The following is a 17,392-nucleotide window of genomic DNA, read 5'->3' on the forward strand; positions in this document are numbered from 1 at the left end:
ACAGACTAGCAACACTGCGTGATGCAGCCGCAGAAATCAATATGTGACGTACGATGAGCGCTTCAGTTAGGACAGTGCATCGAAATTTGACGTTAAATGGCTATGGTAGCAAACGTCCAAACGTGTGTGCCTTTCGCAACAGCACGACATTGTCTGCAGCGCCTCTCCCGGGCCCATGACCGTAATAGTTGGACCCTAGACGACTGGAAAACCGTGGCTTCGTCTCATGAGTACCGATTTCAGCTGGTAAAGGTTCGTAGTAAGTTTCGAGGATGGTGCAGACCTTACGAAGCCGTGGCAGCATGTTGTCAACAAAGGCACTGTGCTAGCTGATGGTGGCCTGAGTTCACGTGGAATGAACTGGGTACTCCAACTGAACCGATCACTGACTGGAAATGGTTATGTTCGGCCATTTGGAGACCATTTACTTTGCCAATCGTTCGCGACTGGTTTGAAGAACATTCTGGACAATTCGAGCAAATGCTTTGTCCTCCCCAGATCACCCGAGCATTTGTGGGACCAACGATTGGTCAGTCCGTTGACAACATCCTGCACCGGCAAGTCTTTCGCATTTACGGACGGCTAGAGAGGCAACATGGCTCAGAATTTCATCCAGTGACTTGTTGAGTTCATGCCACATCGTGTTACTGCACTACTCTGGGCAAAAGGAGGCCCGACATGATTTTAGGAGGTAGCCCATTACATTTGTCAGCACAGTGCGGACTGTGTTAAACAACTGCCAAGTAGTGACTGCATAGTGTACTAGAATTAGTTCATCGTCCTACATGAGGACGTGCCCGTTGTTCGAGCAGTATTTGTAAGACAATGCAATTGTAAATAATTTCCAACCGCTGCAGACTGAATTCTGCAGCAAGACGCCCTTCGGATGTTCCTTGTTATTCCAGCCGTGACACCGCCCGTTTTCTCTGCACACAGCCCGACCCATTACTCACACCGTGGTCTTGTAAATGCGGTCGCTTCCCAGAAAGGGCGATTTCCGCAGAATAACCCACCAGCGCTCGGCGCAGACAGGCCCTTGTTTTCCTTAGGGCACAGCTTCCGGACCAGTATATAGCGAGCGCGCACTGTCGCCCTAGTAATTCTAGCGACGGCAGCTGCCGCGTTTGACCGCAGCCCGGCAGGGGACCGATTCGTCCTTTTTCAGCCGGGAGTTTCGTTTCCTTCGGCAAGCAACCGCACCGGCTGTCCTCACTGCAGTCCTGAGTGTATCCTGTCTGTGTGAGGGACGTCGCGGGGAAGAGGGGTGGGGAGAGGGGAGGTGGCACAGCAAAAACAGTCTGCTGCCGCGGCCACCACGGCACCGGACTAAATTTTATGAGACCAGCGATCGGTCGTCGCTAACTTTGTGCCAACTTCTTGGGCCGCGCGCCAAATCGGAGAATTTTCTGGCCCACTGGCACTCGCCGCACCGTGGTTTCATCTTGTGTTCCCTCTGTTCGGAGACTTCGCAGGGACAGGGCAAACGTGCCCTCCCGATACCGGCGCCGGACAGTATTTGTGTGAAACAAGGCTTAATGGCCGGAAGGAAGCCCTCTGCTTTCCCTTTTCGGTAGTGTAGTAGTCTTCGCTGTATCCCAGCAACTGGCTCAAATACGGTTACGATTCTGGAAAAGTGTGGCCTGAACCCTTCGTTGATACATTTTAGCGACAGCAATTATTTAACAATGCTTTTAACGTGAAAAATTCACAACAGAATAAAACAAAATGGATGAGTAACTGTCAAAACGGTGATAGCGACCAAAGTTACTGTTCCAACAGGTCGGACACAACGGTGAACAATACTAAAGCTTCAGTAACCGTAAATTAAACGAAAAAATTGTGGAATGATGAAGAGAGTTTTGATCTGAAGACAAGGAAAAACGGAAACATTTTGATGTCTGCAGGCAACAAGCCATACCAGCACAAAATTACTGCTAGCACGATGTGAGTTAAATGTAAGTACATTTATGATTGCGTAGGCTTCCGCGGCCAGAGTTAGTCGACATAAAAGTTTTCTGGGTTTGTTAGTGCGTCATAATGTTAAAAATCTATATCTGCTGGAGAAAAACCGACGTTTCGGCCACGGTTGCAGCGGCCTTCTTCTGGGTCTAATGGTGCGTTCTAGCTATGCAGTGTCCTTTGTATTTTGGCAACGAGCAAGTGACCAAGGAAACTACCTTTTCAATATTATGACGTAATGGCATGCGCAGTGAACAGCAACAGCATAATAGAGGACACTGCATAGCTAGAACGCACCATTAGACCCAGAAGAAGGCCGCCGCAACCGTGGCCAAAATGTTGGTTTTTCTTCAGCAGCAGTAATTTTTTACATTATGACGCGCTACCATACCCAGAAAACTGTTATGTCGATAAGTGCATTTGTTACCTATTTAGTATTCTTGCCCTTATGTTGGTCACATCATAGATATACAACATTTGAAGGGCTTATTTCAATAGTGGTACAAGTCCATTTTTGTTCATTCTGAGATAGAGAGTCCTAAAGTTAAATGAGTGTTGAAAATTCTGCAGTTGAGATACCATAAATATTCCAGTATATATACTTGAATATTTCTGGTATCTCAATTGCAGATTTTTCAGAGCTCATTTAACTTTAGGACTCTGTATCTCAGAACGAACAAACATGGACTTCTACCACTATTGAAATAAGCCCTTAATTTAGTGGTTCGAGTTTGTAATATGAGTTAACGCTTTAATCTCAATATCGTAAACTTAACGTCTAATTATCACATATTTGTAAGTGCGGTTCACAAACCCACTTCGTCTTTGCTTGTGGGAAGTATCCGAAGTCTGAAAAGAGGAGCAGGTGATGCGGTATATTATGAGGAGTCATATGGGTAATTATTGCAGAATTTGCTATGAACTTCAAGATGTGGTCATTCATATTAATATTTCAGACATAATAAAAAACCACAACCTACTGACAGTACAGGGAGTACTAGAGACCATTTATGGATCAATAGAAATAAATTATTTTATGGAAATTCTCTCTTTTATTTTCTTTACGGTAACGCAAAAAATATTTGCTTAGCACGATAATATATTTCAATTATCTACTTTCATCAGATCTCTTGTATAACATTCGCACATAATTATGTAACTCGTCAAACACGTCAGCACCCTACCTTCTGCCGTTTGTTTCATGTTCATACGGATATCACCAAGCAGTTCACTCTAAGCAACTTTCAGTCGAGACTCACACAATTAACGTACGTTTCCTCTTGTAGCTTTGATTTTGGAAATTAAAGCAGTTGCAACACATCGAATTTTTTAGCGGTGTAGGATGTAGCATTATTAATTTCTGCAGTCAACTTTGTAAAAAACGAGAGGCGTAGAGGAGATTGTGGTAATTGCAGTATGGGGTTGATGGATTGAAAGCCGCTTGCCTAGACTCTTAAAACCGTTGAGTGCTAGCATTGCCATAAGTTATCAGTCTAAAAACGTTCCATCTAGGACCGAATGGGATAACTACTCTCAGAGAAGGACCTGAATTTTACTGATTTCCAGCAACGTAAATATTTTCTCCACGCATAGTGTTTCTTCTTCTGTGAAGACGCGAGTGCCTCCGGGGCGGTCCTCTAGCAGAGGAGCAGAGAGCGAAGAAAAGTTTGGCAGCGAGCATCTGCGACGGGCCTCAGCTGAACCGTTGTCAGTCGGCCTATGCAGTCAGCGGCCAACACGGGGTAGACATCGCCTACCTGGAGCGCAGAAGTATCTGTACCTGATGGCCAGGGAAGACAGCAAATGGAACCACGTACTGAGAAGGGTGATTTTGTTATTGTTGTAATATGCGGGGCATTCGGAGGTTGCTTTAGTGATGGGGCGGGCAAACGTTGCACGCGGCTCATGAGCGCACAGCGCTGAAAGTGTGCTGCTCGCGTGCAGTCGTCGAATGGGGCAGTGGCGACAGCCGGCAGGTTGCGGCAGTGTAGTACCAGGCTGCGGACGTCGATGCGTAGCGACCACTACGTAGTGAACGTTGTATTTCAAGAACCGGAAAATGCAGAGTGAAACAAGGAAACGGAGAAGCGGAGATTTGCTATCTTTTAAAAAGTAAGGGGCGAATCATTTTTTCTTTGTGCAAAAACGTGAAAATTCGAAATGTTTAATATGTGGCAGTATTCTCGCTGGTCAGCGGAAGTTTAGTATAGAAGGCCATTATAACAAGTTTCACAAGGACAAGTGCAATTTATAGTCGGATTCTGAGCGGATGGGGAAATTGACTGAGCTTAAGAAGAGCGATCTGACGATACTAGATGAATCTGTCGTGGTTGCTGTGGTCACGAGAGATCTGCGACCTCCATTCGTGATGTATCTCATCTAACTGATTTAACATTTTATGGAGCACTGTTTTCAATTTATCATGACGACAACAATAATAGCCCAGCGGTGCGTGCAAGTTATAAGATTACGCTTAATATAGCGACAGCTGGAAAACCATTTGCTGAATTAGTAAGTGTCGGTTAAGAGGAAATATCAGTGATGACAATTTAAGTAACTGTTTCCGTTTGTCTGTATGTAGAAATTATGTTCCACTCCACCTGTGATAATTAAATAAAACGTATCGTAGGTAATAGGTACTCTTTCAAAACACGACATCTTTCAAGCACTCCTACTAACCTTATTTTGTGCCCGCATCTCGTGGTCGTGCGGTAGCGTTCTCGCTTCCCACGCCCGGGTTCCCGGGTTCGATTCCCGGCGGGGTCAGGGATTTTCTCTGCCTCGTGATGGCTGGGTGTTGTGTGCTGTCCTTAGGTTAGTTAGGTTTAAGTAGTTCTAAGTTCTAGGGGACTTATGACCACAGCAGTTGAGTCCCATAGTGCTCAGAGCCATTTGAACCATTTTGAACCTTATTTTGTTCCACTCCACCTGTGATAAATAAATAAAACGTATCGTAGGTAATAGGTACTCTTTCAAACCACGATATCTTTCAAGCACTCCTACTAATCTTATTCCTTCATGTAACGTCTAGAGAAACAAAAACAATATATTATGTAGTAATTAGAGAATTAGATGTATCATATTGTGTCATTGTATAAAATTATGTATTTTTTTATTATTTATTTTTGAAAACGTCTGCGTCGGCGAGTAATAAAACCGACACAGAAGATAAATGTTAAACAGAGATTAAAAAAGGAACTAGTATATAATACGTGTTGAATATGAATGTCTTTGTCTTCTTAAGTTGGAAGTTGTGCGAGTAAGATCTCTTGTTGTTGTCGTAGAGAACGCGAATGTAGCACTCTTTTGTCGAGACTAAGCAATGTACGCCATTACGTGTGAATTCACAAAGGTCTGTAATCACTGAGATATTTAAAGGTTTTAATAGAGTTGTTTAAATGAAAACTTGTATTATTTATTGTTAAGCTTGCTTGCATATTATCCCATCCTGTTGAGACATTTTTCAGTTATATAAATATTATCTGTGGTGCTGAGCTGCGTGGAGAACGAAGAGCCGCTGCCGCGGCGTATTTAAACGACTTACAATATAGTCGAGCATACCGCAAGGAAGCGGTAAAATAATAGTAAAATAATATTATTTCTTTTAGCTCCCAGACTGGCAGTGAAGATCAGCAGATTTTATGATGTGTTGCAGGTTGACGCGGGCTGCTGATAGGATGTAATTTACAGTGCAAATAATTTAATGTACCTTCAGAATCTGATAGGAATCTTGCTGTGCTCCGTTCTGATCTGGCAAACTTTATAGTGACAACGTATTTTTTAATGAGAGTCTCATGTTCTTGGGCTAGTCGTGGTATGAAATAGCATTTTAACGAGAAATAAAATCCACTGCGAACCTGTGTTTTTGAACGATCATACGAACTGTAACATCAGTGTTCATAACAAAGTAATTTCAACTTTTAATCAGTATGAAGTAGGGAAGATATATTGATTCTTAGCATGAGTTGCAGTTACGAAAAATCGTTCCTTAAATTGTAGGCCAGATCCAGAACAATCAGACTTCCATATATACATTTTATTCCGCTAAAAGGTAATGATGATAAAGAAAGGCAAAGCACAGCATTGCTAAAAGTATTTCACGTAACTCTCTTCGTAAATGTGTTGTTACAAAGAGAATAAATAAACTAAAGAATAACAATTTAACAATTCGCGAGGGAGTTGTACGCGAAACTGTCGCCCAAAAACGCGGGGCCCGAATTTGCAGTGGCCACAAATATAAAATTTTATGTATTTTTCTTTCAGTGTTGATTGTTATGTATGTATAGATATATATGTATTTAGTGATGAATGTATGTATGTATATCATGATCAATGCTATGTATTAATGAATGTGTAAACACTCTTTCATGACAAAACGTACTACTGCAAACGAGTCTGAGAAGACGATCCTGATAGTACTGAGAAGCTGTAACGACTACGTAATCCGGGGGCAGCCGAACCCCGAGATAAGATCAACTAAAGGTAAGACTACAGTGTAGTTGTCCTGTTTGTAGAAGTTGAGCTCCAGTGAAGTGATCTCATTTCGCTAGTGGTGTGCATATTGTGCGTAGTTTGATGTTAGTGTTTGTGACAGGACAAAGTTGATGGTAGATAGTAATTTTTAGTGTGCAGTTAGTGTAGATAAATTAACGTATTTTGTGTGCAAGGGGCAAAACTGTCAGACATTGTGTTTTAGTAAGCAATTTAGGAATATGGTTAAGTTGCGTAGTCAACGTCCGAGCAATATGGATACTGAGGAACAACAATTAGTTAGTGCAGGAAATGTGGAACCGGGTACCTCAAGTAGTACTAGTACTCTCTTTGAGGATATAACATGTGAGAATGTGGGGGCAGGGGCACAGGAAGTGGTGCCACCGCCCACTAGTCCTCAAGGGGATGTAGAGAAAGAAGTTGTACCACCACCAGAAAAGCAGGAACCAGAGAATGGTAATCTGCCTGGTGGGTATTCGCTTCAGGCTATATTAGAGCGCGTGCTGAATTACCAGGCAGAATTTGCGCAACAGCAAGTCGAGCGAGACCGCCAGCAAGCTGAGCGAGATCGTAGGCTAGCAGAAAATTTACTTGCCCAGCAAGCTGAGCGAGATCGCCAGTTAACAGAAAGTTTCCTTGCCCAGCAAGCTGAGCGAGATCGCCGGCAAGCTGAGCGGGACCAGCAACTTGTGCAATCGTTAGAAAACATGAAAAAAGAGATTGCAGATATGAAACAGAATTATGAGTCGATACCTAAGGCCGTGCAGGAGCTGACTGAACAGGTCAACAACCTGCAAGTAGCAAACACTAACAGGGTAGGCGAAATAGGTGTATTAGCCAATCGAGTAGAAAAGCTAGAAATAGATTCCACGCAGCTTGTAGAGCAGAAGTGGAACGAACAAGCAACTAAAATTGAAACAGAATTCAACTCATGGCTAGAAGTGAAGGAGTGTGAGATTGACAAGAACATTAATTCCAAAGTACAAGCAGCCATAGCAAATAGAGATCCCGAATCGTTCAGTACCGCAGTAAACAGTCAGGTACAGAACGACGTGCAAACCATCAAACAAATACTCAGTGAGGATATTCCGCTGTGGCAAGTGAATATGAACAAACGGATATCCGACCTGGAGAAGGGTTTAGCACAAAGCAGAAAGCATTTGGAACAGGAACCTCTGTCGCCAACAGCCCATGGTTTTGGCAACGCACAAACTTATACGCGATACAACAATGGGGAATCTATAGTCGATAATGCGAAGAGCTGTAGCTTCGGTTCGGAGCACACAGCATATGTCCCAGGAGCAAAACCATGTAGTTCAAAAATATTAGTGGAAGAAAGTTTAATCAAAAATAGACAATTTCAAACGTTTACTACTGAACGGAAATCAGTACACCCAGTAGTATTCATAAAAAGCTTTAAAAATATCTTGCCCAGTGTGTGGAACGAAACACAGAAAATTCAATACGTAATGTCGTATATTCAAGGGGACGCAGCGTTGTGGGCTACAGAAGTAGCAGACAGCTGCGTGACATATGAACAGTTCGAAAGGGCATTTCTATCGAAATATTGGTCGCCTTGTATACAAGAGCGGCTAAGAAAAGAAGTATATAATCCCGAACCGTACTCACCTCGTCTGGGGAATTTGAGACGGTATTTTGAAAAATATATAAACAAAACACGTTACTGGGACGAGCCTATATCATCAAGAGACATAACAAAACTAAAATCACATTTACCCATTCATATCAAAGAGAAATTAATACACGTACCAGAAAGCGATATGGAAAACTTCCTGTCTGTTCTAGATTCTATAGACTTGATACAGGAAGACGCAAAATCAGCGTGTGATCACTCGCGGAATAATGGGTCAGGATGTAAACATGACAGAAATAGTAGTGCACAAAACCACAACCATGGAAATGGTGGGGGTGGTAACAAGCGGCAAGAACATTCGCAAAATGGTAGTAATGGTAGAGGCCAGAACGGGTATGGACAAACAACTTATAACAAAAAGCGTCGATTTGACGATCGGTACGAATCCGGAACGTCAGGGACCAACCGCTGGAAAAATGCGCGAGGTCAGTGGCAGAGCAATTATAGTGATAGTAATCGAAATTGGCAGCAAAATCAGCGAAGAAGCCCAGAGCGACAGGGTAATGACCGGTATGACAACAATAGACCACCACCGCAAAACGCGCCTATTGCGCAGCCGTGGCGGCCGACAAATCAGAGTGTACATATAGTGGAGGTTGCGGGCAATAGCCGTCCAAGTACTTCACAAGTAACTAATCCAACAAACTAGAATCGGCCTCGATATGCTCTCCATCGATGGCCGAGGGATGGAGTGAGAGCAACACGAGTGATAATAATATACCTGGGATACGTATGCTGCGATACAACGATGGTGTCAGTATGGATAAAGATCTACTGAACGAACCGCACGAATGTAAGAAAGATAATAACGAAAATGTGCAAGCTATTATCGAAGCGAAAATCAATGATGTTGCAGTGAATATAATCATCGACACAGGTGCCTCAGTAAGTGTAATGAGTATGGAGTTATTTAAGGCACTGGGAAAAGGACATAGCATTCCGACTTTCCCGGTTAATAATTGTAAGGTGTCTGGAGCCATTAGTGCACAGAGCCATCAGTTAAGTACCAGGTGCAGGTGGAGATTTGTAAGGAGGGCGAAGCCATAGTGAGCTCGTTCCTCGTTGTTAAAGGATTGAAGGTGGCCTGCATTCTGGGAGTAGATTTTCTCCGTGAGAGGGACGCATTGATCGACCTCTCCTTGGGGAAATTAAGCATAGTTAATAGGGGTAGGAGGATTGAGTTATCTATGATGAAATCGAAGGAGGTACTTGTGCCGTGTTGTAATCGAATCAATATCAAAGGTAGGAACCCTTGGGTACTACACCTTGATGATTTGTCACATGCAGCAGACCTCTATTATCCGAATTTAGAGGATCGAAATTTTGAAATAAATGTTCAGGCATTTCAAACCGAAGTGCAGGAATCTGAAGGGTTAAGCGATACACAAAAGCAACAGTTGACGCAGCTGCTATCGGAATACACTATGGTATTTACCGACCGACCAGGAATAGTCAGAGGGTACCACTATCACATAGAGGTGATGCCCCATAAAACATACTGTCGCGCAACTTACTCCATCCCTTGGTCGAGGAGGGAATTGGTAGCTAAAGAGATTCGGAAGATGTTAGAGTGGGATATCATTGAGCCCTCCTTCTCTCCATACAGTAGTCCTCTTGTAGCAGTGGTGAAAGCCAATGGAAAAATCAGGCTAGTGTTAGATGCGAGGGACATTAACAAAATTATCATACCTGTTCGGACTCGTCCTGAGAAGTTAGATGATCCCCAGACGGGGAAGATCAAAGGATTATATCCACGTAAAGATATGAAGTTATTTATTCAGTGACATATCACATATAAAGAGTAATAGTCGTAAGAAGATTTTAATTGTGTTTTAGAATATAAGTATGTGAGTATTAAGAAAGAAATTTGTGTGTAATGAAACTTGGAGGAAGTGGATTCAGAAAGTAGGCAATAGCTTACACAGGAAAGATTTTGTTTACAGACAATTAGAGCCATTCAAAATATTATATACTCATTAAGCAACGAACAATCTTCTTGTTGATAAAGTGAGGATTAATTTCTTGAATCATTATACAAAGGATTAATTTCTTGAACCATTTTCTATGTGTAGTATGTAAGTGCAATTAATGATGCAATCTAATATAGAAAGGTAACTGTTGTAATTGTATTAGAATAAGGAACCCTGAGAGAGAGAGTCTTGACTAGCCAAACATGGACTCTGTAATATGCAACAATTATGTGATGTTTGCTGCCAGTAGTGATTTGAGAACGACACTGGAGCATAAGCTAATCAAAAAACAAGCCCGTTCCGTGGAAACTCCGCTTTGTATATAACAATGCTTCAATTGAAGCCTGCGTACTTGGTACACGCCCTTGAATATTCATTACGCGATACGCGAAGTAAGTCAACCAATGTGGAACCTACACTGTAGTCATATAGGAAAAATCATTAAAAATAATGCTAGTGCTAAATGAAGTATTTATTGAGCAATATGCCCAAGTCAAGCTGTCATGCACATGGTAAAATCTGTTTGATAGATGGGTGATAACCAGGCAAGCTACACTGATAAGAAAATTAAAAAATTTTACAAAAGGGCTATATACGCCTAGTAACAATATGAAAAGTGTGTTGTGATAAGGTAAAAACAAATAGACGCCATGTAGATTAGAGTGAGTATGCGAAGAACAGTTAAAAGGTATTAAAAAATAAACTGTGTGCATAAACAATGGAGGAAAGGACGGAATATTGTGTGTAGCAGGGACAGAAAATGACTGTTGTATCTGCACCAATATATACGTCGATAAGTCTAGTGTTGAGTGACAGACTGTCCTAGTGCAGTGCTCAACGAACAATAGACAGTGTATAAAAACAGTAGTTATTGATCCGTTCGGAGTCGATTTAAACGAACATCGCTCGGCGGGGACATTTAGTATGTGTGTTACGAAACATTTTCACGTGTTGAAAGACGCTCTGGCAGTGTACCAACCGTGGAGTGAGTGAAAATGTGTAGTACAATGTGCGTGTGACGAACCTTGAATACCAGTGTCACAATGCCACAAGAAACCTGTTATCACGCCAAACCATCCTGTGCATACCAGTGAAGCGACGGCTTACTGAACAATAAACGCTTTTAACAAGTTGCATCTTCTTCCACAGCTAGTAATCTGTGTCCTTAAAGACAGTACACCGTTGTGGAATTTTTGTTTCATGCGCTACGACGGGGAGCCATGCGGAGAAGCCGAGACGAGTGCCGTGTCGCCAGCCAGCCGGTCGCGGTAAACCACTGCCACTCGCCGACATCGGCGAGTGGTTCAGCGCGGTTCGCGACTGCTTGGGCGCCACGTCAGCACGACGTCGCTGTTACTGAGAGCCGGTCGTCGAACCCAGCGGCCGTCGGCACGCGGCGTTCCAGACGACGCTACTCAACAATTGCTTCGCGCCGCCAGCTCCGTACAACATTGTTGTCATTCAAATGAACTATCAAATATGTGTTTAATGCACTAACATGAATAGGGTTTAGTGGACACGAAATGACGTGACAAACATTTGTTTTTTTTTCTTGAGTTATTCAATACAGACTCAAAGTATTCATTGGTTCAGTGATATATAGATATAATATGTTTTCGTCATGTTAATGAAGTATACTCGCATGAATGCTAGACATTTTAAACCAATTGTCGCGAGTAAATGCAAGGACGATTCATGATACTACTGTAAAAATGTGTGATAAGTGACTTTCATTACAATCCAAAACACAAATATTATATGGGTAACAAAGAGACTAAAAGTTTAACATGATCTCACCAATAGCCTTTGTTATTTGTGAACATTGGATAGAATCTGAACTTTTTGTGATCAAACTGGGTATTAAAACAAACCAGGCGAGATGACCATGGCTCCGGCGCAGTTTTCCCAGGTTTTCTGATCGCACGTAGCCCGAATGGGGGAGCCAAATAAATGTAATGACCCTGGGACTAGGTTGACGGTCACCTCGCAAAGTGTAAGAACAGTATAAAAAGTGTAATTAAACTTACAGTGTAAAAGAACTAAGAAGTGTAAAGTGAATGATCCAACCAAGGTAACAGACAATAACCAAACAGACGTTAGTGGCAGCATACTGCCGAACATTTCCAACGTTAGTCAATTGCTGCCAGGGGGCATTGTAACGTCTAGAGAAACAAAAACAATATATTATGTAGTAATTAGAGAATTAGATGTATCATATTGTGTCATTGTATAAAATTATGTATTTTTTTATTATTTATTTTTGAAAACGTCTGCGTCGGCGAGTAATAAAACCGACACAGAAGATAAATGTTAAACAGAGATTAAAAAAGGAACTAGTATATAATACGTGTTGAATATGAATGTCTTTGTCTTCTTAAGTTGGAAGTTGTGCGAGTAAGATCTCTTGTTGTTGTCGTAGAGAACGCGAATGTAGCACTCTTTTGTCGAGACTAAGCAATGTACGCCATTACGTGTGAATTCACAAAGGTCTGTAATCACTGAGATATTTAAAGGTTTTAATAGAGTTGTTTAAATGAAAACTTGTATTATTTATTGTTAAGCTTGCTTGCATATTATCCCATCCTGTTGAGACATTTTTCAGTTATATAAATATTATCTGTGGTGCTGAGCTGCGTGGAGAACGAAGAGCCGCTGCCGCGGCGTATTTAAACGACTTACAATATAGTCGAGCATACCGCAAGGAAGCGGTAAAATAATAGTAAAATAATATTATTTCTTTTAGCTCCCAGACTGGCAGTGAAGATCAGCAGATTTTATGATGTGTTGCAGGTTGACGCGGGCTGCTGATAGGATGTAATTTACAGTGCAAATAATTTAATGTACCTTCAGAATCTGATAGGAATCTTGCTGTGCTCCGTTCTGATCTGGCAAACTTTATAGTGACAACGTATTTTTTAATGAGAGTCTCATGTTCTTGGGCTAGTCGTGGTATGAAATAGCATTTTAACGAGAAATAAAATCCACTGCGAACCTGTGTTTTTGAACGATCATACGAACTGTAACATCAGTGTTCATAACAAAGTAATTTCAACTTTTAATCAGTATGAAGTAGGGAAGATATATTGATTCTTAGCATGAGTTGCAGTTACGAAAAATCGTTCCTTAAATTGTAGGCCAGATCCAGAACAATCAGACTTCCATATATACATTTTATTCCGCTAAAAGGTAATGATGATAAAGAAAGGCAAAGCACAGCATTGCTAAAAGTATTTCACGTAACTCTCTTCGTAAATGTGTTGTTACAAAGAGAATAAATAAACTAAAGAATAACAATTTAACAATTCGCGAGAGAGTTGTACGCGAAATTCATTAAATAAAGCAAGCTACGAAACAAGACGCATTGCAGGGGAAGGAGCGGACAGAAGGTATGGTGCGGAGGGGAGGTAAGCGGGTGGCCAGCTTGCCCCTGTGTGCACTCAGAACACCTGATAACGGCACGCGTGCAAGTGCACCGCACACGTGCAGGATTCCTGCCCGCCCCTGCTTTAGTGGCTCGCAGTGGCTCGTAGGCAACCGACAAGTTGTGAGGCTGAGATTATTGTACGGTGACTACTGTGTACAGTGCATACCCACAGTGAAACGTTGTGAGTCGGCCTATGCAGTCAGCGGCCAACACGGGGTGTGGCCATGCTATTGTAGACATCGCCTACCTGGAGCGCAGAAGTATCTGTACCTGATGGCAAAGAAGTTATGTACTATAGATCATGGCAGTGGGGAGGCAAGGCGGTACTTTTGTATCAGTCTTATCTCAACAATGAGGATGTGTTTTGTGTTGACTCCGTTTGTAATCAAGCTGAATGTGTGATCAACTATTGTACACAACTATAAGTTTTCTTAATTCTATTCTGCTTTTATTGTCCACAGACTAGGTAGCCTTAGAGCCCTGTTGTATGTACTAGCTGCAGTAAGCTGCCAATCGAGGTCCTGTTGTATTTGTAAGCTGTGTTTATATGATGCCGTGATTGTGAAATACCATGGATAGAGAGCTTGAATTTTTCCGTTGTTCTTTGTTGATGCCTATTTGTATGTCACATGACCTAGACACATTCGAGTTGTATGCATATCATTTTGCTTCGGAAGTATTTTTATTTTGATTATTATTGTATTATGCCCATTCTGAAACGATCATTACCTCTGGTCAGAATATTTTAGATTTATTATTAATTATGTAATATTCTATTGACGCCACTGCGTTTGTTCAAATGGCTCTGAGCACTATGGGACTTAACATCTGAGGTCATCAGTCCTCTAGAACTTAGAACTAATTAAACCTAACTAACCTAAGGACATCACACACATCCATGCCCGAAGCAGGATTCGAACCTGCGACCGTAGTGGTCGCGCGGTTCCAGACCACTGCGTTTGTGTGAAAACACTTGTTGCTGCACAGCCCACAAGCCCACTCCACCTAAATCCAGCACTACAATTTGTAGCAGAACTTTGTTGTTCGTTGTGCCAGTGTGGTGCCCCTAGTTGTAGCTTTAAGTTAGAGACACTGTCTCGGTCTCCATTGTTGCTTAGCAAGAATAGCCGCTAGGATGGAGAGTTCCCTTGGATCATAATGGAAACAAATATTTCATCAAAAGCAATTCCCATTATCTTTCACGAACACTGTCAGATGCTGTACTTCACCATCGAGAAAGTTCAATATATTACATTGCTCCGAATTACCTCCCCAAAACACATCCAAGGTGTTCTCATACGAAGTTCAAGCAGCTGACCACTGTCAAAATACTGAAAGTTCAAGCTCATATTCTTCTCCATTTCCTTTGCGTAATGGGAAACAGGCCATCCTCTTAATCGGCGCAGCCCATAGTATCAGACGAGTCTGCCTCTGACGTTTATGTAACATATAACCACTTCATCTAAGCAACTTGATGTTGCTCGTATCTGATTATGTGAAACGTCCCCTTAGAACAATTATACATGACTGTGCTTAAACTGCCACACAATATTTTTAGCGCAACGCAATCTGACTTTCAAAAATCCCTACAAAAGAATGGCCCTTACTAACATTAACCTATACCTTTCACAAATCACTTACCTCACAAAAATCTTCATTACTCGAACTACTGCAATACAGCGAGCGCCACTACTGCCAGCTGAATAAAAGATTCAAACTACGGAAGGCACTAACTACTGATAGGCATAGTTAGCAAATGAGAGATTTTAATAGAGAACAAACAATGTATTTACCTCAATAGTGTTCAAAAGTCATAATGTATATAGCAGTTCATGATATCCAGTATTACAAATTTCAAAACTCCGCCATCTCTCTCCTCACATCCACCACTGCTGGCGGCTCACCTCCAACTGCGCAACGCTACGCGCTGTTAACATCCAGCTGCCCAACACTACAATAGCCAACAACAATGCAAACCAGCCACAGACTACACACAGCACAACCAGTGATTTACATACAGAGCGCTACGTGGCGTTACCAATATAACAACCTAAAAAGCCTACTTACATGGCCCCCATGCTCCCCACAAAAAATTTTACAAATTGGTTTGGGCAGTGGCAAATACAGATATGAAAAAATTTTTCATAATTACAATAACAAAAAAATCAAATGCACGCACTTATTAATACAATGTTGGTCAAAAGCTAAAATTTTCTCACAGTCCATAAAGACAGTTCTGATCATTCATCACAGTAAAACTACCGTTTCTTTTCTCAAAGTGAGCAGTAAAAGACTATGCACACGGAAGTAGTGGATTTCCATGCAGTCTTGAAGAAGTAGTGTTGTCCTTCCAACGGAAGGACAGTGCTGACTCTTGACATGCTGACAGGTAATGGGCCCAACAGAGCAAACTTACAGCAGAGTCATTCGGCGTTTTGAAGAATATTGGTAGGTAGGTCATCACAGAGCAGACCCACTGTAGTCCTGGTAGAGATTACGGTATAGGTGGGCCATCAGAGGTGCAGACCCACTACAGTCCTTGTAGAAATAATGGTACTGGTGGGTCATCAAAGGTGCAGACCCACTGTAGTCCTTGTAGAGACGGCCAGCAGTCATCTGTTGCAACTGTGCAGCTGCACAATCAGCATCGAAGAGTCTTGCGCAGAATATAGCAAGTCCATAACCACCACTTGTGCACTCACAAAGTTTTTTGAATTGTCCTTAGAACCAGCAATGCTGTTATCCAGTCCCTTGCTGAATTATTAACACAAGTGCAAACACTAACAGTCCCAACTTCTCACATATTGTCCATATACTATGACCAACAGAAACGTGTGCAGTGAAATGGAACTTAAAAGTTACTTAATTTGATGAACTGGTGTCAATTACAATTTTATAACATGAGAATACAATTACAAAGGTACAAAATACATCATTAAAAACATAACAATACAGATAACATTTGTAGTAATACAGGCATCACAGAAGAATAGAAATATACATATACCTCAGTGTTACAGGAATTATGAGATAAATAGATACATAAAATATCAGAATAATTATTGAAACATCAGCTTCACACTTGATCATTAAAACAGAACAGAATTAAATAATGTCTAACATCTTTACAAAGTAAATAACGCATTATTAATGCAAACTATATTTGAGGATAACAGTATTCCTCATCATAGTTCATGGAGCTGAGTATTAGAAAAATTCTACAACATACATCTTATCAGATAAACATATAAAGACATAAATACACAAGGGTACCCAAACACATAGTGGGATAACACAAGGAAAGGACAGGGTTCGTTTTACTGCAGTAGTTTGCAAACAAAACTTTCTTTACTTCTCAGAGATCTCCCTTCGTTCTTCACTATTTCCAAAAAGTGCTATCTATACCTGCTTTCTGTACTTTTCTCGTATAACCTCTCAGTGCATTTCTTCAAATTCATTGCAACTCATTCTCTTATAGGCTACCCCCTCTTAAGCTAACTTAAATCTACTGAGCTCAGATGCATAAACTAAGGGATGAGGCAATGCAGCAGCACAAAACAATTAACACAAACAGCAATGACAAAAAATTCAAATTGGCAAAGCAATTGCAATATTACAACCAATATAAGGCACTGTGCAGCAAACAAGAAAAATAAATCCGTGGTAAAACTGGCTTAACAGCATAATACAAAGTCAAATTCAGTAACATTATGCCTGGCAAACAGCAGCAGCAAATGCAATAACTTATATCTAAACATGACAAAGCTCAAGCAGAAAAAATATTACAGTAAAAATGGCCATGTTTAATACCTATGTCACATCTTAACACTAGAGTGATGCATCACTGTGACTTCCTCTAGCAAACAAGTTACCAAGTCACTGACAAAAATTATG

The sequence above is a fragment of the Schistocerca cancellata genome, chromosome 8 (genome assembly GCF_023864275.1).
Source record: "Schistocerca cancellata isolate TAMUIC-IGC-003103 chromosome 8, iqSchCanc2.1, whole genome shotgun sequence".
Taxonomy (NCBI): Eukaryota; Metazoa; Arthropoda; class Insecta; order Orthoptera; family Acrididae; genus Schistocerca; species Schistocerca cancellata.